We start from the raw sequence: 15,032 nt of genomic DNA, 5'->3' as shown, positions 1-15,032 counted from the left end.
TTTTTTTAATAACAATAGTGTTTTTGGTGAATAAATTTTTGTACGGGTTGATATAAAAGTTCAATGCCGTTTTCAAATTTGTCATTTTTGCCAACTTTGAGCAGTATTGATTAACTTATAACCTGGGGCCGTGGTACCCCGATCGGTAGAAAGTCGGATTCGGGACCGGAGGGTCCTGAGTTCGAACCTCGATGGTCGAAGACCCACCGTCGTCATTAAAGGGGACTGGGCGACGTTAAATATGCTCGTGGTCTCAATGTCCTCCAAGTGAAACGATACCTCTGGGGGTGCTAGCACCAGGTAGCTATTAGCTCCTGGTCTAGTTCTAAATTCTCATTAACTGTTCGATCCGGTGATGGTGCTGCCATCTATCGGTATAAAAATAATGGAGGCAAGGCACTTAGTATGCAGTCCTCGACATAAATACAGTTGTAGTCAGTTGTGACTCGGAATCGAAATTGAACTTATTTAGAACCTTTTCAAATTTTTTGTTACATGTGACTTAGAAGAAAAAAAACTTGAAGGCTGAGTGTTGAGCTCTCCTAGGAGAATTATGAAATAAATTTTCGGCTTCCTTTTTTTTTGAAAAAAATAAATAAATAAATAAATAAATAAATAAAATAAATAAATAAATAAAAAGTAAATAAGTAAAAATTAAAAATGAGTGTTCATAGTAATATTCTATCAAGATTATGAATAATGGAAATCTTGTTAATAAATACATCGAGTTTTTAGGCGCTTAGAAATTTTATTTTTCCTCCTTAAAGTAACTTTTTTATTAAACCAGTAACTTTGCATCACACTTCTGACGTGGTTCGATGTTACACTACAAATAACATCACACTTCTGGATCCCCCGTACCTACCAGTATTTGTGGTTTGACCGGTTGGATGGGGTCCCAAAGACAGCTCTGTTTTCCGATTCAGACCAGAAGCCAAACAATCGCTGGCTCCAGCTCCCCCAGAGGTATTGATTCAGTTGGAGGACTTTCTAACCACGACATAATGACTAAGAAATCACGAAAGATCTTCGACCGTGATTGGAATCGAACCTCGAACCCTTCGGTTACGCGTCGTCCGACGCTTTACCTGGGGCCGTGGTAGCCTGATCGGTAAGGCATTGGACTCGGGACCGGAGGGTCTCGAGTACGATCCTCGCTGGTCGAAGACCCACCGTCGTCATTAATGGTGACTGGGTGACGTTAAATATGCTCGTGGTCACAATGTCCTCCAAGTGAAACGATACCTCTGGGGGTGCCAGACCAGAAAGTTGTTCGGCTCCTGGCCTGGTTCTAAATTCTCTCGAACTGTCCATAGATGGCACCACCATCTATTGTGTTGTCTCTGTATTGTCCTGGAAAAACAAATTGGATCATTAGAGGTAAAAAGCTTCTCCGCTGAGAATAGCTATATACCCCAATTGTGTGTTAAGATAAGACGCTTTACCGATCACAGGCCACCCTAAATGACAGGGTACGGTGCCTTGAAAATGCTGCATTGTAGCTTGAAATAGTTATACACTGTATTTTCCTGATAATTTGTGCTTTATTTAGGTTGGCATTTTACGTTGGCATATTTCAGCTCAACGTTTATTTGATCCCTTTTCCTTTATCACGTGATAGTTTCAAAATTATTCTTTACTAATAATAAAGCTGAAAGTCTCTCTGTCTGTCAGGATCTTTGTGACGCACATAGCGCCTAGACCGTTCGGCCGATTTTCATGAAATTTCGCACAAAGTTAGTTTGTAGCATGGGGGTGTGAACCTCGATGCGATTTTTTGAAAATTCGATGTGGTTCTTTTTCTATTCCAATTTTAAGAACAAAATTATCATAAGTTGGACGAGTAAATTACGATATTATCATAACGTGGAACCGCAACATGGGCACAAGCCAATTGGCGAGATACGAAATTATCATAACGTGGAACCGTAACATGGGTACAAGCAAATTGGCGAGAAAATTCACCATACATTATTTGTAAATATACAGGCGAGCCAAATGACCTTTTAATTCTTCTATTAGGGGCAAAGCCGTGCGGGTACCACTTATTAAAAAATAAATGAATGAATAAATTAAAATAAATGACAATGATAAAAAAGTCCTGTTTCTGAAAATGTGTGAATGCTGTTTTAAACATAAATTCGGTGCCACGTCAGAAGGGCATTCGTGGATTCCATCCTGGTGGATTTATGCGGCCTAATGCAATAAAAGGGCGCGTTTTATGCGATTATCGTCAGTGCCTTGTTCTTTTCCGGGCTCTTGTCGACGAACGCAATAACATTATTTCCTTATTTCCGCGTTATTACGTGCTGCCAAATCTATTAGAGAGCGCGCCTTTCTCCCCCAAAAAAAGTATTTGCCGCACGTTGCTTTACGATGCTTTGTATAAGTTAATGTAATTATCATGGTACCTGTCAAGCGGGAGTTGAAGTGGCTTTTGAGTGAATTCGCACAGATAGAGGCGGACGTACATAGTGATGGTTCGTTTCTGCCGTGGGGAGGTGAGGGATAGGATCTGTAGAAATGAGTTTTTGAGAAATTTGAAAAAACGTCTCTTAGATACCATACAGACAATATTGAAGTCCTGAAATCTGATGTTTTTTTCGTGCTTTATTTTCAGCGGAAACCAAATAAGCAAGATTGTGCAAAAAAAAAAAAAAAAAAAAAAAAAAAATTGAATTTTGACATTTTGAATTTAAATTATGTTTTTTGCAATCACGAGTTGCGACAGGGCCCTAATCATTGGGAGCTATTGTTTCTAGAAACAGCTCCTGTCCCCCCAAGCCTACCCCTCCTCCTGGGCGGTTACGTGTGTATAGTTGTGTGTGTGTGTGCAGGCGTGTGTGTATGTGTAGGCGCGCGTGAGGGCATGTGCAGGCTTGTGTGTGTGCGTAGACCTGTGTGTATGTACGTAGGCGTGTGTGTATAAGTGTAAAGTCTTGTGTGTATGAGCGAGTGTGTGTGTGTGTAGGACATGGACGCCATCGACCAGGAGGAACGGATTCCAGGAGGCAGTGCTCGGAGCCGCGCCTGCAGAGGCCGGTGGGCGGTGGTGCTGGTGTCCCTATCCAAGCTGAAAAAGGAACCAAAACATCAAGGACGGTCAAATGAAAGCAATAAGCAATCGTGATTGCTCAATATAAATATATATATATATATATATATATATATTATTGTATATATATATATATATATATATATATATATATATATATATTTATATATATATATATATATATATATATATATATATATATATATATATATATATATATATATATATATATATATATAACCTCAGAACTAAACGCTGAACCTGCGATCCTGCCCTTGAGTGTTTCAGTGCCTTCAGTTAGTGTTGTAAGTACTGGAAATACCGAGTTCGATGCTAGCCACTTGAAGATCCTCCTTGTTCGTTAACGGTGACTGGGGCACGTTAAACATGTCGGGGTTACAAAGTCCCCCAAGTGCTCATTTGATATACCACTGAGAAGACTAGATCATTGGCTCTTGGTCGGAATCAAGCATCATAGCTCTCTTCAGGATCTCATCCAATTGGCTAAACCACGCGTATCCTGATTTAACGCGCACCTAAACCAACAAGGTCTAGATGAGGAAGACCCTGAAGTGCGTAGTGTAGCCACTACGCACTTCAAGGGCGTTCAAGGTGGTCTACGCACTTCACCACCAAGGTCTTTCAAGTAAGGACCATGGTCGCCTGATCGGTAAGTCGATGCCAGTCAGTAGAAGATCCTCAGTGTTCGTTAATGGTGAATGAGGAGTGTTAAACAAGTTCGTGGCTACGAAATTCTTCCAAGTTCCCATTCCAGATTAATACCTCTTGGTCATTTGGATCAGGGATTGCTCGGCTCCTGGTCTGGATATAAATTAAACCGAGCTAAGCTAAGGGCACCATTCAACCAGTTAAACTGGTTAATCTACGTATAGTGGTAGGTACGGGCGACCCTGGAATGGGAAGTTTCCTTTCAGTAAACCTCAATATAAAACGAGCTGATGTGTGCAGAACGTGACTTCCTTTTACTCCAATTTAATGTCATTTTCCCATTATCGGCAATTTTAATGTGATTCAATAGTTTGCTCTCTAAATATCACCAGCAGTGGCCAAATCGAAACCAGATTTTAAAAAAAATCACCAAATTCGTCGCCAAGCAGGCGATAAAACTTGGCGACCAAAAGACTGTTGATATATCGCCAAGTGTCCGCCAAATTATAACACCACTTGAGTTTACACCGAAATTAACAATGATTTCCCTCCAAAAAGGGGATAAAGACCCCCTTAGGAACGTCCGAATGCAACCAAAAAGGGAGGTACACAACTAGACCCTACTAGGAGTCCACGTACCAAATTTAAACTTTCTAGGACATACCGTTTTTGAGTTATGTGAGATACATACACACATACTTACATACAGACGTCACGAGAAAACTCGTTGTAATTAACTCGGGGATCGTCAAAATGAATTTTTCGGGTGTGTGTACGTTCCTAGGCATATATCCGCGTGTGGTCGAGTCGAAAAAAAAACAAAAAAAAAAACAACCATTCATTCGGGGATGAGCAAAATAGAAATTAAGGCCGATTTTTGAGTGAAAATTTTTTCGCGAATACAATACTTCTTTTTTTGTAAAAGGAAGTAAAAACCTAAAAGCGTAATTTCAGGTGAATGAAAACCTAAATGTTTCACAATACGTGACGAGAAATGGATTAGCACTTTGAAATGTTTTAAATCGCCTAGGATACTCACATTGGCCCTGTAGAAACTACATCGTATGAATTTTTTATTAAAAACTTTGTAAAAGAAATGTATCGAAATAAGCATATTCCTACTAATTCATTAGTTTTTGTACTGTACGGTTTTTAAGGTTAATGAAATATTTTATGACCGTCATATCTATAGTTTATTCTATCAGGGTAAAATTCATTTAAGAAGTCTTGAAGTTCATTTTACAAAGCACGGCAAAGTTTACATGGCTGAAAAAGAGTTATTTTTTACGAAAGTTGCATTATAACACACGTTTAGTAAGGGAAGTTAATATTCAGTAAATTACCGCCCATTAGCCAGGGCTAAAGCAGAAATACACCGCCAGCTCAGTCATTTCCAGCCGAGGACTGCAGTTTCGTGCTTATTAACACTCATCAGCCCGCCATAGGAAAGTGACTGAGCTGGAGATGGAAAACATCTTAAGGAAGCCAAGAGTGCCAAACATACTGGTAACCAATATAGAATTAGCACAGACCAGACGAGTGACCGAAGCAATGGTTCGGTTCAACTCGAGGATTGAAGGCAAGGCATGGTATATTCAGTAAATTACCGGGGGGGGGGGGGGGCATTAGCCAGGGCTAAAGCAGAAATACATGAAATGCACAATGACTGAGCTGGCGGTGTATTTCATGCATTTCTGCTTTAGCCCTGGCTAATAGGCCCCCCCCCCCGGTAATTTACTGAATATACCATGCCTTGCCTTCAATCCTCGAGTTGAACCGAACCATAGCTTCGGTCACTCGTCTGGTCTGTGCTAATTTTATATTAGCTACCAGTATGTTTGGCCCTCTTGGCTTCCTTAAGATGTTTTCCATCTCCAGCTCAGTCACTTTCCTATGGCGGGCTGATGAGTGTTAATAAGCACGAAACTGCAGTCCTCGACTGGAAATGACAGATTTGGCGGTGTATTTCGTGTAAGGGAAGTTAATATTTTACAAAACAAACGCATAAATTAAACTTGAAGTTAACGTAGCGGTAAACTGCATCCAGATAAAAAGTTGATTGGATTATGGTAAGCTCTGGATAAATAAAATATGAAGATACTTTAGCTTGCTCTCAACACAATGCTTCCACAATCACAAGTGTTGAAATTCAGATCAAAGCTGCACGTCAGATCACAAAACGTCACAAAGAAATACATTCGATTTCAGAACATAAATATCAATCGAACATGAAAGTAAAAGATTTCGAAAGGGCTTCATAAAAGTTCTGCCAGTTATTGGAAAAGTTCTTTGAACATCTATTAACATAAATTTGAACCATGAACTCTTAAGACATTTAATTAATACTGACATCTTGGCATTTAAAGAGCGTAAGTAAAAATATAATTTAAACTTTCGAATGTAGCCAGTGAAGAGTTTGTTTTGAAAAATGTTCAGAGAAGTTGTATAATTTCTCTATCAAGCGATATTTTAAAATTATCGGCAACGTATTTTGTAATTAGTGTCTAATAAATTACGAACTGTACTTGTAAAAGACTAATTTCACCAAAAAAACTTCGTAAAAGATCATAAAAGATCAATTAAACTATTCAGACTCAATGCAAAAGTTTGACTGGTAGCTTGTGAGCCAACTATCTTAAAGGAATAAAAATGCATTTCAGTCTTTTAACACAGTCATGGACTTTGATATATTTGAAGTCTCAAGACTTGTTAATCTTGGATAATTTTTATTGGGAAGTGCTTTTTCCAGAACGATTCCGACGGTTCAGAACCTTGTATTGGTTGGAAAACCGTTTGAAAGAACGGGACAAAATATTTGGAACTAAAATAAGAAAATTCAAAACATGCATTAATTGTAGACCAACCGATCAACGGGCACTCGCCAATGAACGAACTGCTCGTAGTGCTTTTTTTAAAAAATATGTTTTAAAATACATGAAATACACTGCCAGCTCAGTCAATTCCAGCCGAGGACTGTAGTTTCGTGCTTATTAGCACTCATTTAGGCCGGCATAGGAGTGACTGAGCTGGAGGTGAAAAACCTCTTAAGGAAGCCTAGAGTGCCAAACAAACTGGTAGCTAATACAGAATTAGCACTGACCAGACGAGTGACCGAAACAATGGTTCGGTTCAACTCGAATTTTGAAGGCAAGGCAGGCATTTTCATGTATTTCTGTCTTAGCCCTGGCTATAGCGCGGTAACTTACTGAATGTTTTAAAATGTTTTTTTCAGATGAGTTGACAGTCGTAAATTCCTTCCTGCAATATTCAGCTGTGTTACGGCATGGGTGGTGTTCTATCGATGTTTAAGACAATTATGACCTCGAGGTAACTGTGTATATAACAAATATTAAAGCGTCACCTACATAATGTTGAGAAACAAAGCGAGGGTACGCCACTTTCGAACTACTCTGTATATAGATAAACCTTCTGCTTTCAATTAATAAATATTATGTCATAGAGGAAAGAAAATGGGGTTTTAAAACTTATGTTTAATTAGTCAATCACTGTTAGTAGTTCAACAAAAGTGCTTATTTTATGCAATATTTGAAAAATTTAAGTACTTAGAAATGCTTAGAAGAACAAGCATCTCAAAAATAATTGATAGGATGGGTTAGTTTTTTTAATGATTTTCCTTTTGCGAGGGAACAGTAATTTTTATTCTAAAAATTTTACATTTCTCTTGTACTAAACATTAACATTTTCAATCCATTTGGGGGAAAAACACCTCCTCAGTACTAACTCTACCAACTCCTTTTTACTTCCTTTTACAAAAAAGGAAGTATTGTATTCGCGAAAAAATTTTCTTTCAAAAATCGGCCTTAATTTCCATTTTGCCCATCCCCAAATGAATGTTGATTTTTTTTTCGACCCGACCACACGTGGATATATGCCTAGGAACCTAAAGACACCCGAAATATCCATTTTGGCAACCCCCGAGTTAATTACAACGAATTTTCTCGTGACGTCCGTATGTACGCGCGTATGTGCGTATGTATCTCGCATAACTCAAAAACAGTATGTCCTAGAAAGTTGAAATTTGATACGTAGACTCCTAGTGGGGCCTAGTTGTGCACCTGCCCTTTTGGTTGCATTCGGATGTTCATAAGGGTGTCTTTTGCCCCTTTTTTGGGGGAAATCATTGTTAATTTCGATGTAAACTCAAGTGGTGTTATAATATGGCCGACACTTGGCGATATATCGCCAGTCTTTTGGTCGCCAAATTTTGTCACTAACTTGGCGACAAATTTGGCGATTTTTTTTAATTTTAAATTTGGTTTCAATTTGGCCACTGTTGGTGATATTTAGAGAGTAAACAATTGAATCACATTAAAATTGCCAATAATGAGGAAATGACATTAAATTGGAGTAAAAGGAATTTGGATTATTTTTATTGATCATGGTTTTCAGCATTAAAATACTCTGTAATAAAAATGACCCCACAGTGAGTACAATAAAAGCTTTTTAATGATATATTTTAAATTATCATTTTTAAATTTAAACGAGCTGATGTGTGCATCACATGACTTCCTTTTACTCCAATTTAATATAATTTCCCCATTATTGGCAATTTTAATGTGATTCAATTGTTTACTCTCTAAATATCACCAACAATGGCCAAATTGAAACCAAATTGAAAAAAAAGAAATCGCCAAATTTGTCACCAAGTTGGCAAAAAAGCCCCTTAGGAACATTCGAATGCAACCAAAAGGGAAAGCGCACAACTAGACCTCATTAGGAGTCTACGTACCAAATTTCAAATTTCTAGGACATACCGTTTTTGAGTTATGCGAGATACATACACACATACATATGTACTTACGGATGTCACGAGAAAATTCGTTGTAATTAACTCGGGTGCCGTCAAAATGAATATTTCGGGTGTCTGTACGTTCCTAGGCATATATCCACGGGTGGTCGGGATCGGAAAAAAAAAAAGCTCAATATTCATTCGGGGTCGAGAAAAATGGAAATTAAGGCCGATTTTTGAGTGAAATTTTTTTCGCGAATACAATACTTCCTTTTTTGTAAAAGGAAGTAATTAACAATGATTTCCCCCAAAAAGGGGCAAAAGACCCCTTTAGAAACACCCGAAATCAACCAAAAGGGGAGGTGCCCAACCAGGCCCCACTAGGAATCTACGTACCAAATTTCAACTTTCTAGGACTTACCGTTCTTGAGTTATGCGACATACATACGCACATCCGCACATACGTACATACAGACGTCACGAGAAAATTCGTTGTAATTAACGCGGGAATCATCATTATTTATACTTCGCGTGTCAATATGTTCTTAGGCACTTATCCATGTGTGGTCGAGTCAAAAAAAACAAAAAAAAAAACTCAATATTCATTCGGGGGTGAGTAAAATGGAAATTAAGGTCGATTTTTGAGTGAAATTTTTTTCGCGAAAACAATACTTCCTTTTTTGTAAAAAGAAGTAATAATTATTCATAATCTACATTTCGTGGAATGTACTTTTTTCCCAGTAAGTAAATGCTCTGAAATTTTATTTTATTCAATTATCATCTTTATTGAAGAGGACGAGCCCTCGCTGTTTTTTTTTCTGTGGAACTATCTAAAAAAAAATCTATTCCTAATAATGTTGATTCAGAGTTTCTGCTTTGTTTGAAATTAATTTGTATTTCGTTCATTACACGATTCGAATTTAGCAAAGGAATTCTCAGCCAATGTGTCACCAAATTAAATGAAAACTTTTTTTGACAATATATACGTTAACGGGGGTTTATAATTACAATCGAAAATATTTCTTGATAATCTCTTCCGTTTTAGTTTATAACACACATTTTTTTAAGTTAAAAAAATGCTACGAAAAAGGGATTTATTTTACTTATTTTTTCTTTGATTTAAATTTATTTCAGACATGAAACTCAGTAAAAATTATTTAGGGCTTCGATACAGATTAGCTCGAGTGTAACGTGAGCTGCGCGTATAAATAAAATAATTTATTGGTGGATAGGATGGACACATGGAAGATATAGGGTGATAAAACGAATAGAGGCAGGTACCAAATTTAAAACGATAGCGGTTTTATACACTAAGATTGAAAAACAAAGTGATTAACTGTTGTTCATGTTTGAAACTCAAAAACACGTGATACACAAAATAAAAAAAAATAAATAAAAAAAATATAATTTAAATTTTGACATCATGAATTCAAATTATGTTTTTCGCAATCACGAGTGTGTGTATGTAGGTGTGTGTGTGGGGGGGGTATGTGTATGTGTGTAGGCATGTGTGTTTGTGTCTGCGTGCAGATATGAGTGTGTGGGTAGTTGTGTGTATGAGTGTTTGTGTGTGTGGAGGGGAATGAGTATGTGTGTGTAGGCATATGTGTTTGTGTCTGTGTGCAGGCATGAGTGTGTAGGTGTGTGTGTATGTGTAGGTGTCTGTATGTGTGTGTATATGTTTGAGTGTGTGTATGTGTTTGTGTATGTGTGTAGGTGTATGTATGTGTGTGTGTGTACGTGCGTGTGTATATGCGCGTGTGTGTAACATATGGTTGCAACCTGGAGACGGTTTTCGCTATAGGAGCAGCATCGTGAGGAGCCGGTCGACGGTGGTGCTGCAGAGGGTGCTGGTGGGAAAATAAAATGACAGAACATCAAAACAGTCAAATAAAAGCAATAAGCAATCGTGATTGCTCAAAAATAAAATGAAAAATAAAAAATTTTGCTAAGAGATGACTTAATTTCAACTAAAAGAAATTAGTTAACCATATAGTATTCAGAATTTATTTCCTCAATCATGTATGATTCACACAAAACTGAAAAGAGATAAAACAGCTGAGCTCCCGTTTTTTCCCATGCAAATTAATCACAGATTTATGAGCCTCAAAGGATCTTTAAAAGAACGGGAAAGAAAATTTAAATTTATTCAAAAATTAAGTACAAAATTTTTATAACTCTAACAATTTTCAAAATTGTTGTGCTGCAACTTAATAGAAAAGTAAAGAACAAATTCAATTGCTTAATTAGAAGGTACATCGAATAATCATTTTATTCCTGTTGTCAAATTAAAACAAAAATAATTCTAAGATTTATAAGAAACATTGCCTCTTGTCTGTGGATGAGGTATAAATTTGACACCCTTCCTTCAAGACGTTTGTGGCTGTTAAGGATTCCGTCTCGGTAAATTTATGTGGCTTAACGCAATAAAACTGTCAACGAAAGGTAGTTTTAAACGATCATTGTTAGTGAGAGTGCGTGAGAACAATAACTTTACTTCGTTATTCCTTCACTTCGATGGGATTGCTTAATCTATAAGAAACCATGGTTTGTTGAAAAAGGAAACATACAACTGTTTGTGAAAATTGCAACAGCATGAAGGAAGCATCACAGTTGAATGAAATTGAATACACAGTTGAGTGGTAATGTTATTACATTTTCAAACTAAACAAACAATAAAAAGAGATATAAATTAGTATTTTGTGTGGCCACTACGCGTCGCAACAAGAGCTGCTACACGACACGGTATGAAGTGAAACAAAGTTTGAATATCTGCCTGCTGAAGAGTATTCCATATTGTTTGTATGCGCAACCAAAATTCGTCTATCGAAGCAACAGGAAGAGGATCACGAGCGAGACGCCGCCCAACGAAATCCCACACATGTTCAATCGGTGACATATCAGGGGAATATGCAGGCGAAGGAAGAAGCTGTGGCTGCGCTGCGAATCAAGGTAGGATTTGACAGCCTAGGCGACATGTGGACGGGCATTATCCTACTGGAATACAGCCCCTGGCAATCCTTGCAGGAAAGGAATAGCTTCGGGCTGTAAAACTTTGTATCGGATACTGTTCAAATTGCCCACAATTCGTAGCAATTGGTAATCGTCCATGATATGCTATGGCACTCCAGACCATAACTCCGTGTGTTCGTCCACTGTGGCGATCGATAATGCACTCCGGAATGTGCAGTTCACCGGCATAGCGGCTGACACGAATTCGGCCATCATGGTGCCACAAAATGAAGCGGGATTCGTTAGAAAAGACTACCTGCTGCCAATCAGCACACCAGCTCCTACGCACATTGGCCCATTGTAGCCGCAGGTGGCGATGGATTTGCGTGAGAGGAATCCTTTAGAAAGGAATCCTTGCGCGCAGCCCACGCTGCAGCAGACGTCTCCGAATTGATGAAGCACACAATGAAACACCTGTAGCTGTTGACCACTGTGCTGCCAATTGTCTAGAAAAAGTTGTGCGGTCCGTCAGCGCCATACGCACCAGGTGTTTGTCATCGCGAACTGACGTCACATTTCGGAGTCCACTGCCGGATTTCCGAGCTGTCTGACCCTCTGCTTCCAAACACGCATGATTGTGCTGCTGTTACGCTGCACACGAGTGGCTAATGCACGATAAGACAATCCAGCTTCACGAAGGCCCTTTCGAACTCCGAAATTTGCTCAAATATCGCTTTCTTTCGTCGAAGAGGCATAGTAAAGACTCAGTTAACGTTTACTCTAGCATATAAGCACCGATAATCATACACGCTTCGCTACAGCCGTCTATTTATATTCGGTTCCGCCGTTCAGAGGGCGCTGCTTGGCATGCGCATGCGCTACCGATCTGCAATTCTAATCATTTGCATATCATGCCCTACTTTACATTTCCTGCAATTTTCAGCTCACTCGCGTAAGTTCTTCGTAGTGTGGAAATTTTCACAAACAGGGGTGTATTAAGAAATATAAATAAGGAATGATATTTTTTTTTAATAACAATAGTGTTTTTGGTGAATAAATTTTTGTACGGGTTGATATAAAAGTTCAATGCCGTTTTCAAATTTGTCATTTTTGCCAACTTTGAGCAGTATTGATTAACTTATAACCTGGGGCCGTGGTACCCCGATCGGTAGAAAGTCGGATTCGGGACCGGAGGGTCCTGAGTTCGAACCTCGATGGTCGAAGACCCACCGTCGTCATTAAAGGGGACTGGGCGACGTTAAATATGCTCGTGGTCTCAATGTCCTCCAAGTGAAACGATACCTCTGGGGGTGCTAGCACCAGGTAGCTATTAGCTCCTGGTCTAGTTCTAAATTCTCATTAACTGTTCGATCCGGTGATGGTGCTGCCATCTATCGGTATAAAAATAATGGAGGCAAGGCACTTAGTATGCAGTCCTCGACATAAATACAGTTGTAGTCAGTTGTGACTCGGAATCGAAATTGAACTTATTTAGAACCTTTTCAAATTTTTTGTTACATGTGACTTAGAAGAAAAAAAACTTGAAGGCTGAGTGTTGAGCTCTCCTAGGAGAATTATGAAATAAATTTTCGGCTTCCTTTTTTTTTGAAAAAAATAAATAAATAAATAAATAAATAAATAAAATAAATAAATAAATAAAAAGTAAATAAGTAAAAATTAAAAATGAGTGTTCATAGTAATATTCTATCAAGATTATGAATAATGGAAATCTTGTTAATAAATACATCGAGTTTTTAGGCGCTTAGAAATTTTATTTTTCCTCCTTAAAGTAACTTTTTTATTAAACCAGTAACTTTGCATCACACTTCTGACGTGGTTCGATGTTACACTACAAATAACATCACACTTCTGGATCCCCCGTACCTACCAGTATTTGTGGTTTGACCGGTTGGATGGGGTCCCAAAGACAGCTCTGTTTTCCGATTCAGACCAGAAGCCAAACAATCGCTGGCTCCAGCTCCCCCAGAGGTATTGATTCAGTTGGAGGACTTTCTAACCACGACATAATGACTAAGAAATCACGAAAGATCTTCGACCGTGATTGGAATCGAACCTCGAACCCTTCGGTTACGCGTCGTCCGACGCTTTACCTGGGGCCGTGGTAGCCTGATCGGTAAGGCATTGGACTCGGGACCGGAGGGTCTCGAGTACGATCCTCGCTGGTCGAAGACCCACCGTCGTCATTAATGGTGACTGGGTGACGTTAAATATGCTCGTGGTCACAATGTCCTCCAAGTGAAACGATACCTCTGGGGGTGCCAGACCAGAAAGTTGTTCGGCTCCTGGCCTGGTTCTAAATTCTCTCGAACTGTCCATAGATGGCACCACCATCTATTGTGTTGTCTCTGTATTGTCCTGGAAAAACAAATTGGATCATTAGAGGTAAAAAGCTTCTCCGCTGAGAATAGCTATATACCCCAATTGTGTGTTAAGATAAGACGCTTTACCGATCACAGGCCACCCTAAATGACAGGGTACGGTGCCTTGAAAATGCTGCATTGTAGCTTGAAATAGTTATACACTGTATTTTCCTGATAATTTGTGCTTTATTTAGGTTGGCATTTTACGTTGGCATATTTCAGCTCAACGTTTATTTGATCCCTTTTCCTTTATCACGTGATAGTTTCAAAATTATTCTTTACTAATAATAAAGCTGAAAGTCTCTCTGTCTGTCAGGATCTTTGTGACGCACATAGCGCCTAGACCGTTCGGCCGATTTTCATGAAATTTCGCACAAAGTTAGTTTGTAGCATGGGGGTGTGAACCTCGATGCGATTTTTTGAAAATTCGATGTGGTTCTTTTTCTATTCCAATTTTAAGAACAAAATTATCATAAGTTGGACGAGTAAATTACGATATTATCATAACGTGGAACCGCAACATGGGCACAAGCCAATTGGCGAGATACGAAATTATCATAACGTGGAACCGTAACATGGGTACAAGCAAATTGGCGAGAAAATTCACCATACATTATTTGTAAATATACAGGCGAGCCAAATGACCTTTTAATTCTTCTATTAGGGGCAAAGCCGTGCGGGTACCACTTATTAAAAAATAAATGAATGAATAAATTAAAATAAATGACAATGATAAAAAAGTCCTGTTTCTGAAAATGTGTGAATGCTGTTTTAAACATAAATTCGGTGCCACGTCAGAAGGGCATTCGTGGATTCCATCCTGGTGGATTTATGCGGCCTAATGCAATAAAAGGGCGCGTTTTATGCGATTATCGTCAGTGCCTTGTTCTTTTCCGGGCTCTTGTCGACGAACGCAATAACATTATTTCCTTATTTCCGCGTTATTACGTGCTGCCAAATCTATTAGAGAGCGCGCCTTTCTCCCCCAAAAAAAGTATTTGCCGCACGTTGCTTTACGATGCTTTGTATAAGTTAATGTAATTATCATGGTACCTGTCAAGCGGGAGTTGAAGTGGCTTTTGAGTGAATTCGCACAGATAGAGGCGGACGTACATAGTGATGGTTCGTTTCTGCCGTGGGGAGGTGAGGGATAGGATCTGTAGAAATGAGTTTTTGAGAAATTTGAAAAAACGTCTCTTAGATACCATACAGACAATATTGAAGT

Source organism: Uloborus diversus, chromosome 5 (assembly GCF_026930045.1).
Source record: "Uloborus diversus isolate 005 chromosome 5, Udiv.v.3.1, whole genome shotgun sequence".
Taxonomy (NCBI): Eukaryota; Metazoa; Arthropoda; class Arachnida; order Araneae; family Uloboridae; genus Uloborus; species Uloborus diversus.
The sequence above is the reverse complement of the archived record's forward strand: the minus strand, read 5'-3'. Positions refer to the sequence as shown.